This window comes from Gobius niger (assembly GCF_951799975.1).
Source record: "Gobius niger genome assembly, chromosome: 6".
NCBI lineage: Eukaryota > Metazoa > Chordata > Actinopteri > Gobiiformes > Gobiidae > Gobius > Gobius niger.
In genome coordinates, this window is record NC_136857.1 from 18,278,480 (window position 1) to 18,291,157 (window position 12,678).

A 12,678-nucleotide genomic window follows, 5' to 3' on the forward strand; every position below is an offset into this window, starting at 1 on the left:
GGTTGACGGCAGTGCCGCGCCCGGGGACCCATCTCCATGATGTGGAGCCAGGCTGATGGTCAGAATCACCTGGCTGGAGGATTCAGCTATTGCACATGTTTTTAGTGGTAGGGGAAACCGGAGTACCTGGAGGAAACACGGGGAGAACATGCAAACTCCACACAAAGGCCCCGTCCTGGTGGGAACCCGGGACCTTCTAGCTGTGAAGCGGAGGCACTAACCGCTGCGCTACCGTGTCACCCCATGTCAATGTCAGCTTTATTTGTATAACACGTTTACAACAACACTAGGTGCCCAAAGTGCTTCACATACAGGTACACAATATAAAATCACAGAACAAAACAACAAGAAGCACACACAATAGAGTTATAATGCAGCTCAGCTTGAATTGAACGCCAACGCAAACAGATGTTATACAGAATAATGCATGAAATTGTCTGGAAAAGCGCTATATAAGACTAATGCACTATAATTATCAGCAGGAGAAGCAGGAAGAGCGCTTAAGGGAAATGAAATTGTGTTTGCAAGGCTTTATTCGAACAATGGCCAATTTCAGTAATCTGAAACACTCCAGTAATAAGTGCGGGCACAGTTATAGATTCACAAATATCTCTGCAGTTCACAGCGCACAATAATGAGAGATAAACTGTTGCCCTACAGCAAGAAGAAGATGCTTGGGTTGATTCCTGGACCTTGTGGCTCCGGGGCATTCAGAGCATGGATGTTCTGCTTTCATCTGATTTGTGTTTGTGTGTATTTAGCTCAATATCACAAAAGCAGTCACACAGGACATCACAAAAAGTGTTGATTTCATGATCCAACAGAAACACTGTAAATAGTGAACAATGAAACTGGGATCAGTAGTATCCAACCACAGTCCCATGCCAAACAGAATCTAACTCCTGGTGGTATTTTTCTGGTTAAAAAGAAACAAAAATCAATCATGAACGCAAATTGTTTCAAAAACTCAAACGTTGTTGAGCATGTATACTCTTCTATTTTCAGGAAAGAAGAATGGCAACTAAAAACAGGATTGTGTGGGAGTATGAAGTGATTCAACAATTTTGAGACAGCAGCCCTTGAAACTGGTGCAAAATACTTGATAACTGGGGTATATTCGCTCTAAACACAATGCATAGGTATAAAAATACATGTTAGATATTCAGTCTTAAGACCTATCCTGGACACTCTACAGAATTTTACTCCAACAATTTGCTAAATGTCTCGAGCTGATCAATTTCGTTCAACCAATTTCTGGTCTTGGGTACAATAGCATGGGCACAATGAGGGCAGCTATGTTGGTGCGTTCAGACCGAACACGTCAAAAGCGTCAGGTGCAGGTCATTTCTATATTGTCTATGTGAAGGCACACACACGTGCGAATAATTAGCTGTGTCTTGTCAGCGAAGCGATCATTGCATCAAAGCGTCTTGCCTGTCAACTCGATAGGCTACAGCAGGTGAACACGAAGTGAGTGGGAGGAAGTGGAGTCTAACACACTCATTTGGAGAAAAGGTCACAAAAGATCTGTGTGACATTGGAGCAACACAACCTCACCTCTCCTGCATCATAAAGACACTGCCTCACCTCCTCTCCTACATCATAAAGAAACAACCTCACCTCCTCTCCTACATCATAAAGAAACAACCTCACCTCTCCTACATCATAAAGAAACAACCTCACCTCTCCTACATCATAAAGAAACAACCTCACCTCTCCTACATCATAAAGAAACAACCTCACCTCTCCTACATCATAAAGACACTGCCTCACCTCCTCTCCTACATCATAAAGAAACAACCTCACCTCCTCTCCTACATCATAAAGAAACAACCTCACCTCTCCTACATCATAAAGAAACAACCTCACCTCTCCTACATCATAAAGAAACAACCTCACCTCTCCTACATCATAAAGAAACAACCTCACCTCCTCTCCTACATCATAAAGAAACAACCTCATCCCTCCTACATCATAAAGACACTGTGCCTGGCAGAGCCCAGGCATTTCATACAGAGGAACGATGCGCTTATATAGACTTGTGAAAACAAAAGAAGAACGCTCTGGATTCTATGCATTAAATAGGATACAGTGCCTCTCGTAAGTATTCATACACCTTGAACTTTTGCACATTTTGTCATGTTTACAACCCTAAACATAAAGATTTTATTTTGATTTTTATACTGAACGTTCACACACAAGTAACAGACAACTGTGAAGTGAAAGCTAAATGATACATGATTCTGTTATTTAAAAAAAATTAGAAAACCGAAAAGTGGGGCGTGCATAAGTATTCATACAGCATGAATGAATACTTTGTGGAACCCCCTTTTGCTGTAATAGCAGCACAAGTCTTTTGGGTTCTGACTCTACAAGATTTGCACATGTAGAGACTGACATTTTAGCCCATTCATCTTTAAAAAACAACTCAAGCTCTGTCACATTAGAAGGAGAGCGTTTGTGAACAGCAGTTTTCAGACCTTTCCACAGATTTTCAATAGGATTTAGGTAAAGACTTTGACTGGGCCATTCTAACACATTAATATGTTTTTATTGAACCATTCCATTGTAGATTTAGCTTTGTGTTTAGGGTCATTGTCCTGCTGGAAGGTGAATCTCCGCCCGAGCCTCAGTTCTCTTGCTGACTCCAGCAGGTTTTCCTCCAAAATGTCTCTGTATTTGGCTCCATCCGTCTTCATAACTATTCTTACAATCTCCCCAGTCCCCACTGAGGAAAAGCAGCCCCACAGCATGATGATCCCCCCCGTATATTTTAAACTGGGGATGGTGCACTCAGGACGATGAGCAGTGTCAGGTTTGCTCCATACATAACGTTTTGCATTTGGGCCAAAAAGTTTAATTTTTGTCTCATCTGACCAAAGCTCCTTCTTCCACATGGAGCTGTGTCCTCCATATGACTTCTAGCAAACTTCAAACGGGATTTCTTATGGCCTCCTTTCAATAATGGCTTTCTTCTTCCACTCGTCCATGAAGGCCAGATTTGTGTAGAGTACGACTTATAGTTGTCACATGTGCAGTTTCCCCCAGCTCAGCCGCAGGACTTCACAGCTCCTCCAGAGTTATCTTGGGGCACTTGGTTATATTTCTTACCAGTGCTCTCCTTGTTCGGTCTTTTAGTTTAGGTGAACGATCACGTCTTGGTAAGTCTGCAGTGGTGCTTTACTCTTTCCATTTCCAAATGATGGATTGAACAGTGCTCCGGGAGATGTTTAAATCTTGGGAAATCTTTGTATAACTTAATGCTGCTTTAAACTTCTCCACAGCTTTATCCCTGACCTCTCTGGTGCTCCTTGACCTTCATGATGTGTTTTAGTGACCAATACACTCCGACCACAGCTCTGAGGGCCTAAAAGAACAGCTGAAATTATTCTGAGAGTAGATTACACACAGGTGGCCTCTATTTAACCATTAGGGTGAGGTGTGAACATTCTGCAGTCATTATGAATGTTATAAAGGCAATTTAATGCACTCAGAAAATGCTGTATGAATACTTATGCACGCCCCACTTTTCACTTTTCTATTTTTTGAAAAATAACAGAATCATGTATCATTTAGCTTTCACTTCACAGTTGTCTGTAACTTGTGTGTGAACGTTCAGTAAAAAAATCTAAATAAAATCTTTATGTTTAGGGTTGTAAACATGACAAAATGTGCAAAAGTTCAAGGTGTATGAATACTTACGAGAGGCACTGTATTATCGTGACATGACTTGAATTATTGGCCAAAGCTGAAATAATGTTTAGGCTATGTGCTTGAGTAAACCGGGGAGATTTCTCCACAGCAAGGGCCCGGAGGCCTCAAACCTGTGTTGTGCAGGGGCCATGTATTTGCTGCAGTTCAGGCCAGGGAGGGGGTCTGAGCGGTGCCCATGGAGGGGAGAGACAGTGTCGAGGAGGGCATCTCCAAGTCTCCGGGAGAGGCAGGGTTGAAAGCAGTGCAAAGTTTGCCTAAAGTGTCGCAGGAAGGTAAAACTATTCTACTGCTGACAAAGAATCAGGAGACATATTTCATTCACATATTTGTGCTTGTGCTCCTCCTGAAGGTTAGGTGTGTTTGCATAAGGGTTGTTATGGCTACAGTCTGGCCAGATTGCAATCATTGTGCCACCAATCGAGTGTGTAATCTTTATAAAGAAAATAAGGAAAAATGTTTTGATACTATTGCTTCCTACCCCTGCTCAAAAATACATATATGTATGGCACAAACTAAAGGTTGAGTTCCCGACTTTCTAGAATGTCATGTCCTAATTTCAGTTGGATGGAAGGGACTTATTAAACTCAGTGGGAGAGACTGTGTCTCCAAATACTGTTAAACTTGATCAACATTTGAATATTTGAGCAATTTGGAATCTGAATTTCAAATTGTAAAATCAATTGCTTATTTGGAGGGTGTTGGATTAACAAACCTGCCACATTCATCTTATGGCTGAAAGTCCTTTCATCTGATCAACATCCGGAATATTGTTTTGAATAACCTGTTATCACCACAGACAACAGCTTGACCTTTGCTCATATATCCATGATACATCCTCACATAACCTACTGCCTCACTAGTTTGTCTCAAGCCAATCAAGGCAAGGCAAGGCAAGTTTATTTGTAGAGCACAATTCATACACAAGGCAATTCAAAGTGCTTCACAGTTGCATAAATACAAGAATACAAGAAACATAAAATTAATCAATTACAGTAAAAGGCGAGAGTGCAGATAAAATACTTTCAGTCATATGCATCGGTAAAAAGAACTGTTTTCAGCCTGGATTTGAACATTGTCAGAGTTGAGGCCTGTCTCACATCCTCATGAAGACTGTTCCAGATTTTAGCTGCATGAAACTGAAACGCAGCCTCACCGTGTTTATTATTGACTCTGGGAACCACCAGGAGACCCCTCCCTGAAGTTCTCAGGGCCCGAGATGGTTCATACGGCTCTAACATGTCAGAGATGTACTTTGGAGCTAAACCATGAAAAGACTTGTAGACAAGCAGAGCTGTTTTAAAGTCTGTTACATCACGCTCAAATCATTACGGTCCTTAAAAAAACAGGCAATAAACGTATTAGACATTTTCACCACTGCAGCATCCTCTCCAAATACAACCTAAACAGTTGGGACAACCTCATAAAATTCACCAACATCTGTCTGATTTATACCATTTTACATGGCTTGACACCCCCACCTCTCAGTGACTTCATAAGGCGAAGATCACCTATAGTCGCTTAGAGGAGCATCAAGAGGAAACTTTTTATTACCACTCAAAAACGCATTTCAGCTTTTTCAGTCAGGGGTTCAAAAGAGTGGAACAGCCTTCCAACTACAATCAGAGAACCTGTCATCATTAAACTCTATGCTGCCCTCTTGTGACGACCCTTGCATGTATTTGTTCTGTTTTTTTTCTATTGCACTTCTACATTTTCCACTGCTTTTTTGTCACTAGTTTATTGTATGTTTTCGTCTTTCTGTTGGTGTTTTTGATTATTCTTGTTGATATTGTCTTACTTTTGTTTGCTGCTGTATTGCACTGTCCCTGTCATTTGTCTTTCATCTCTCCCTTTATTTTGCGTGTGTGTTTCACTGTTGTGCTCTCTCTCTACAATGTATATAATGCTTTATTATTGCTTTATTTTTAACCCTGTGCTTTCTTGGAGGTTTCCCTCTGTACATCTGGCAAAGGACTAGTACAATTGAAAACTGGCTGCTAAGTCCGGCATTATACAGTTGCACTGTTGGTTATGCATTGTCCTATAATAATAATGATAATAGGCTAAATAAGTAAATAAAAAACTCTGCTGCGGGAGAAGACGTTGAACTTTGTAACAGTTTTAGTTTCATGTGAATTGGTCCAGCCATTACAAGGGGATTAAACATGGGCCAAATAAAAACATTTAAAAAAAGATTATCGTAGTTACCAATAGAAGTCTTAGCTGCACCAACTGAAATGTTAACAATGTTGTGAACGCGACTTATTGAATTCGACTTAAGCCTCGTGTAAGCCTCCAATGCCCACAGTTGGACTATGCAACTTTTATCTGTCACCAATAGACTTCCATTACTGCTTCGGCACAACATCAGCTGCACTTACGAACAAAATCAATAATCCTTAGAGCCATGGCAGTCCATAAAACACATTATGGCAGCCTAACCTCCACATGTGCGCTTTGCGACGGGCTCCACTCCAACTTCTCAAATTATAACCCGCTAATGCACAGAGCCAGCCATCTTCAAAGGACAATTTAGCAGCTGAGACAGGGCTAATTTAATCGTGCCTCTGCAAAATGAAGCAGGCCAGATGAAAGTTTCCTTCACCTTGTCCGCAGACACCTTCATCTGTTATGGCGCCAACAGCAGGTTCATTATGACCCAGTCTGCGGCCATATTGTTGTAATAAATTAGCACATAAATATTATAAGCGAGGGCATTATGGTAATTAATTTGGTCTCATGTCTTTACGAGCTCACATGCAAGTTTATGGAATAGATACAGTGTACTGTCCAAAATTGATAAAGGAGAACTGTTATTAGTTGGCACGCTCAGGAATGTGCACGTGTTTTTCAATATAATATATATATAATAATAATTTTGAATTGAACATTTTATTTCAAGCCATAAACAAAATATCTATATATAAATATAGAAACAGTGTGCAAGAACAAATACAGAGACAAGTGTACATGCCTTTTCTGTCCCAAGATCTTTACCTTTACATACAACACACTTGCTTTGCCCCTATAATTGGCCAACAAAATAAAATAAGTATCGTTTTAACTCGAAAAGAAGTGTATATACATGAGATGCAACAATGCACATTAAGTTCACAAAATGCTACACTTAATAACAAGTGTATAATTATTCATTCCTACATCCAATATATCAGCATGTTAGTGCTACTGTTATTATAAAATCATCGTCATCACAACCCACACAGTATTTATATTGTATATAAGTGTTTTTTTTATATATAACATAGCCCATATCCATTCCTGAGAAGTATAGTAACAGATTGATTGATTGATTTATGTTCATAGTAACCTGATTTAAATCTTAATGATGTGTATTAAAAGGAGTTGAGGTACTTATTTTTCTTCTTTTTTTGTGGACTTGATGCCAGAGGGTAGCAGCCCCCGAGCAACCGGCCCACCCTTTGCTAAGTGTCTATACTGTCCATTAAAAGAGACAAGATTTAGGAGTCTGCTGCCAGAAGGATGCTATCCTCGAGCAGCCGGCCCCCATGCCTGCCCTGTACTACAGGATGTGTTGAGTGTGGAATACATGGTTATGTGTACATATTATAGGGTCTAAGAATGTATGTATTTCTTTCCTTTCTGTTTTCATCAGCACCAATACCGTTGCTAGAATCAGTTTAGTTTGTTTCTAGGAATAAGACATGGATTGCTATACATCAATATAATGATGATAATAATAACAACAGCAACAACAATAATAGCAATAATTAAAGCCGCAAGCGGCATCGAACGGCCCTCGCGGGCCGTGCCTCCTTTAGCGCCTCTATTGCCGCGTCTATGTAACCGTACCAAGGGCGCCACACTGCATTTTATTGCCCTGATGTACCATTAATCTTTGTCAGTAAACATCTGAGCTACATTTTTAGCCTCTCCATGTAAGCAATGGCTCAAGCCTGCAGAGGGCGCTAGCGCGCCCGTAATCTTTTTAATTTCACAAGTGGCATCAGACGACCCTAACGGGCCGTATTTCCATGACCACTGTCCACAAGCTCCTGACAGGGGGCGCTAACGCGCTGTAATGTTGTATAATGTGAGATGTATGTGTCAGCCCCATTGGATAACATGGGGGGCCCCGGGGGTCACCATGGCAACACCGTACAAAATACGATATGGGTCTCATTGGCTTTTTGGATCGGGACGCCATCAACTATTTTTGTACCGAATTTCATCCATTTCCGACAAAGTAATTTTTTTCCCATAATGCATTTTTTCTTCTGCACCTGGAGGGGGCGCTATCGCGCCCAATGGCACTTTTTCCACATCTGTTGCGTCCAGGGGTGAAAGGTCAATAAAATGTATATTTCCGATTTTTAATCGGAGTTTGTTTGTGCGAATGGGAGCGATTTTTAGTTTTTGATGAATCGCAAAATACTTCGGAAAGATTGCGGCTTCGCCGCAAACAAACCATAAAACTTAGCCAAAAAATTTGGATAACTTTTGATGCCCCACATCTCGAGATGAGCTGGAGCGATTTTGAGCTCATTTGGTGAAACGCCCTAGGAGGAGTTCGTTAAAATGCGACGTCAGCGAAAACGCTGACTCAGCATTCTCCGGCCTTCCTTTCAAAATGGCGGACTTCCGGTTTGTCAGGGGGCGTGGCCACAATAATATTTTTTTTTTGTCGTCACATGACGAATATCTGTACCGAATCTCGTCGCTCTACGACAAAGTTTACTTCGGCCCCTCCCCCATTGGCGTAATGTATTTTCACTATTGTAGGTGGCGCTGTCGCGCCATTTTTTTTTTTCCCAATATGAAACACACATTTTAATTAATTTTTCACCGGACCTGAATTTTGGGCAAAGTTTGGTGAGTTTTCGACTATGTTCAGGGGGTCAAATTCCTGCTCAAAGAGCAGAAGAAGAAGAAGAAGAAAGAAGAAAGAAGAAGAAAGAAAGAAAGAATAATAATATTTCCGAGAAAAACAATATCGTCGCTTTCGCGACGATATCATATTATACATTTTTGGAAAGCTTTCAACGATCCGCACGCATCCGTGGGGTTCCTGGGTGGATGACGAGCGCTTCGCGCTCGTCATCCACTATATACCCCCATTCACACTATATACCCCCATTCATTTTAAAGCAATAATAAGTATAAAGGGCCCACACCTCCGGTGTGGGCTGTCACTGTTTTACATGGTGAGTTTACGGTTGACATGGGGACAGCGCTTCGCGCTGTTTTTGTGCGCTCTGCGCACTTAGGTTCAGTGCGCTGCGCGCACTGCGCTGTGATTGCGATTACAATAGGCCCTTGCGACGGCAGGCCGCTCGGGCCTAATAACAATATCTATAACAGTTTCCCCACATCATCAATTCTTCTACTAATAAAGAATAAATATAAAAACAAATAATCAATAATATGTTTGTCAGAAATTTTGGTCAGACACGGCGGTAGCCAGTCGCAGATGGCATATGCATTCACTCTCATCCACATGTAGAAAGACAGAGGCCTGACAGGTAGTGAGTTAGCCAGCCTGAGCATATATTATTGGCCGATTTTTCCAAATGCCTTGTCTATAATCCTGTATATGATGCTTCTAAACTGTGACAGCTGGGGCATTCATGCTCAGTATAGGTTCTTCAGAGGGAGCTAATTGTAAAGACAAAAATCAACAGATTCCAAATCAAAACAGGTAAGTCTCATTCTCTTTTGGTTCTGAAATTATAAGCAAAAGTCTGCAACATAAAATATATAAAATAGGATCAGAGATGTACAAAGCCAATTTTCAGTGCAATGTTTATCAGGCCGATATATTTGCCGGCCGACACATCGGTTGACCTCTAGAAACAGCCACTCTGCCACTGATGAAAGGCCATGCAAAAATTGGTGTTGCTTTTTAGCATTTTCTACATTGGTAGCCACTGGAGGTAACAGCACACCTTGACAGAAAGGTTCATTTCACAGCTCTCGAGGCGTTATAATGAAAATACTGTAAATGAGCAAATTCAACTGTCTCCCTGATATGTGCATTAAGTTAATAGTTATATTTTTGAAAGAATACATTGTCTAGATGAAGTGGTCCATTGTTGGTTAGTCATAGTATATACAGAAATGCAAATCAGGCTGCATGAAACATGTGGTAAATGGTACTTTGTCTTTTTGCAGCATATTTTTTGCAATAGGCCTATACTCTATATAATGTACCCTGTGTACAGCGAATGTAAAGTGACAGCCTCAGTCTCTGCCGCAGCTTCATAAATCATGCTGGCCTCTCCATTTGTCAATTTTTCAGAAAGGCCACTGTCATTTTGCTGAAGGCAATATTATCCAAGGCACACAAGCAATAAGTCTGCCTATTTCACAGCATTCTTCAAAAGTTGCCAGCTAAGAAGAGTACATAAAGTTTGTTTAAACAGTGTTAAAGACAAATAATGTAGCATTGTGGGGAAGCACATCAGATTGCAATGTCTAACTCAATAAAGGTAATTTGACAGACTTTCAATGCACCAATCCTCAATAAGGCCGTCCATTTCAAAAACAAAAGAGCAAAAATATTAGGATTTTGAAGAACTCGCAAAGATTAGCCTATACGTTCTCAACATCAATGAGAAGATGGAATAGTTGAGGTGCCGCCGTCAGGATGCAGAGGGAGTGGATGACAGCAGTACATAAAGCGCACAGGACTGGAAACATAAGACACTGGCGGAGGGGGACGGTCCCGATTGTGATTGGCTGGTGTATTGGCAGACAGGTGATGTATTCCTGATTGAACTTACATTATAGATATAAACTTTAAAAATGCAGGGTTTTTTCCATGATATATAGGATACCGCATGTCAGTGTATAATGTAGTACCACCAGGCCTATCGAGCTCAAATCAGGACTAAAAATATGGCTAAAATGGAGCTGAATTCGACTAAATTATTGCTAAACCCTAATGCTAAACCATGTCTAAAACTGCAGATAATCTATGCCACCTGAGTTTGAGAATATTGTGTCAAAAGCTGCCACTGGATGGAGCTACTGCCTCACACAGAACAGACGCCTGTTCTGCATCAGTATTCGTCTCTTGCACATCTTGGTGATCATATAGGACAGTTTAGCCACACTGGTGACTGGATATGGTGTGCACTGCTTACATCTGATCAATATTACAATATTCTGCAAAGTCATGCTAGGACATCCAGTGATCTTCAAATCCCCGTCTCACGAGCCTCATTTGAATCAGCCTTATGTGCTGAAGGAATGAGCAGACATTTCCCCTGCCCGCTGTCTCCGGCTTGTTCGTAACAGATTTAACATGCACTTCCTCTTTTCCCAGGAAACATCCCTCTAGACACTAAGATCTTTAATAGTCTGAATCATTACTGCTCTTTAAAAACTGGCATTAAGAACAGCGATAACATTATGTATATGTCCATGTCAGTGGATATTAAGAATCACAAGTCTCTGGGTACAACATTGTTTTGTTTATTTGTTTTAATCTTTATTACATATAGGAACATAAAATAAGATGGCATGTCCTCATTTTGCGTTGCGTGACTGGAGGTCGGAGCCAGGCATGACTCAACATTTTGTCACAAAGATCATAAATGTTTTAAACATGCAATTTCTTTGGTTATGGTGATGGATAAGATTTTTAAGTGGATACTACAGTGCCCTAGTTTGACACTGGAAAACATCTTCCCAACAGTACTTTGGAGTAAAATCAGCTATACATCTCGAGATCTTGAGGATTTCAATGGGTAAAAGGGTAAAACTACCTCTGATTCCACTTGCTCCATAACAGACCAATTTTGAACCAAAATACACATTTCTGTGTTGAGGTGTCGCTTGACCCGTTCCCAGCCTTTTCATCTCCTGTATCCCTTTATCCCTTTTATCCCGGCATCTTGTTCATACTCCAGTGCACTTATTATTGAGGAAGTGGTCAACTGAATACATCTTACACATCATGCCGTATTTTCCGGACAATAAGTCGCACCAGTCAAAAAAAAAATGCGTAATGAAGAAGAAAAAAACATATACAAGTCGCTCCGGAGTATAAGTCGCACCAGCCTTGGCAACAACTTTTTTTTTTTTTTAAATCTTCAGTGGTACAGCAGTAGCAGATACTGGTACACAAGCCACGAGCACCCTCTTGCGACTGTTAGTGTGAAAATAACATTGTCGGATTCTATTGTGATAAGTCGCACCTGAGTATAATTCACACCCCAAACTATGACAAAAAGTGTGACTTACAGTTAGGAAAATACGGTACATCTTAAAATGGCAATATTTTGTGTTCAGATTACACCCAAACCAGTATTACTTTATTTTACACTACCTTGATACATTGTACCTAAGTAAAAGTACAATGTAATGCGCTATGTAACAATCTGTAATAACTTGTACCTATGCAGTACATACACAACGGAAGTATTAGTACTTTGTAAGTACATAATGTAGGACATGAGACCCTTATGGTTAGGGCTTAAGGTTAGAGTTAGAATTATCTTATTACATTATGTACCTACAAACTACAAATACATATTATTCCATTGTACTCAATTTAGTTAGGTACAATGTATCAAGGGTAGTGTAAAATAAAGTGTTGCCCTATTCCAATATCATTATTTCAAGTATTTGTTGCTCATTGGTTCCTTGATAAAGAAACACTGCTTCCTTAACTGTAAAAAATTTTAATTTCAAGATTAAATTATTTAAGATAAATTAACAATAGATAAACTGCATTATTGCTACACCAAATTACAAGAACAGCATTAAAGAATGGTAAACAAGTAGAAATGAACAAGTAGCAAAATGTCTATTTAAAAGTATAACAAATATTTGAATATGTTCAAACTATACATAAAAAAAACTGATCGTAATTCCAACAAAAGTATCAAACTACTTTCATCCAAGTGAAAAGTAATGTCTACAATATGTTGTCAAACCTCAAAACCTTCTCACTGAGCACAAACATTAGTTGCCATTCGC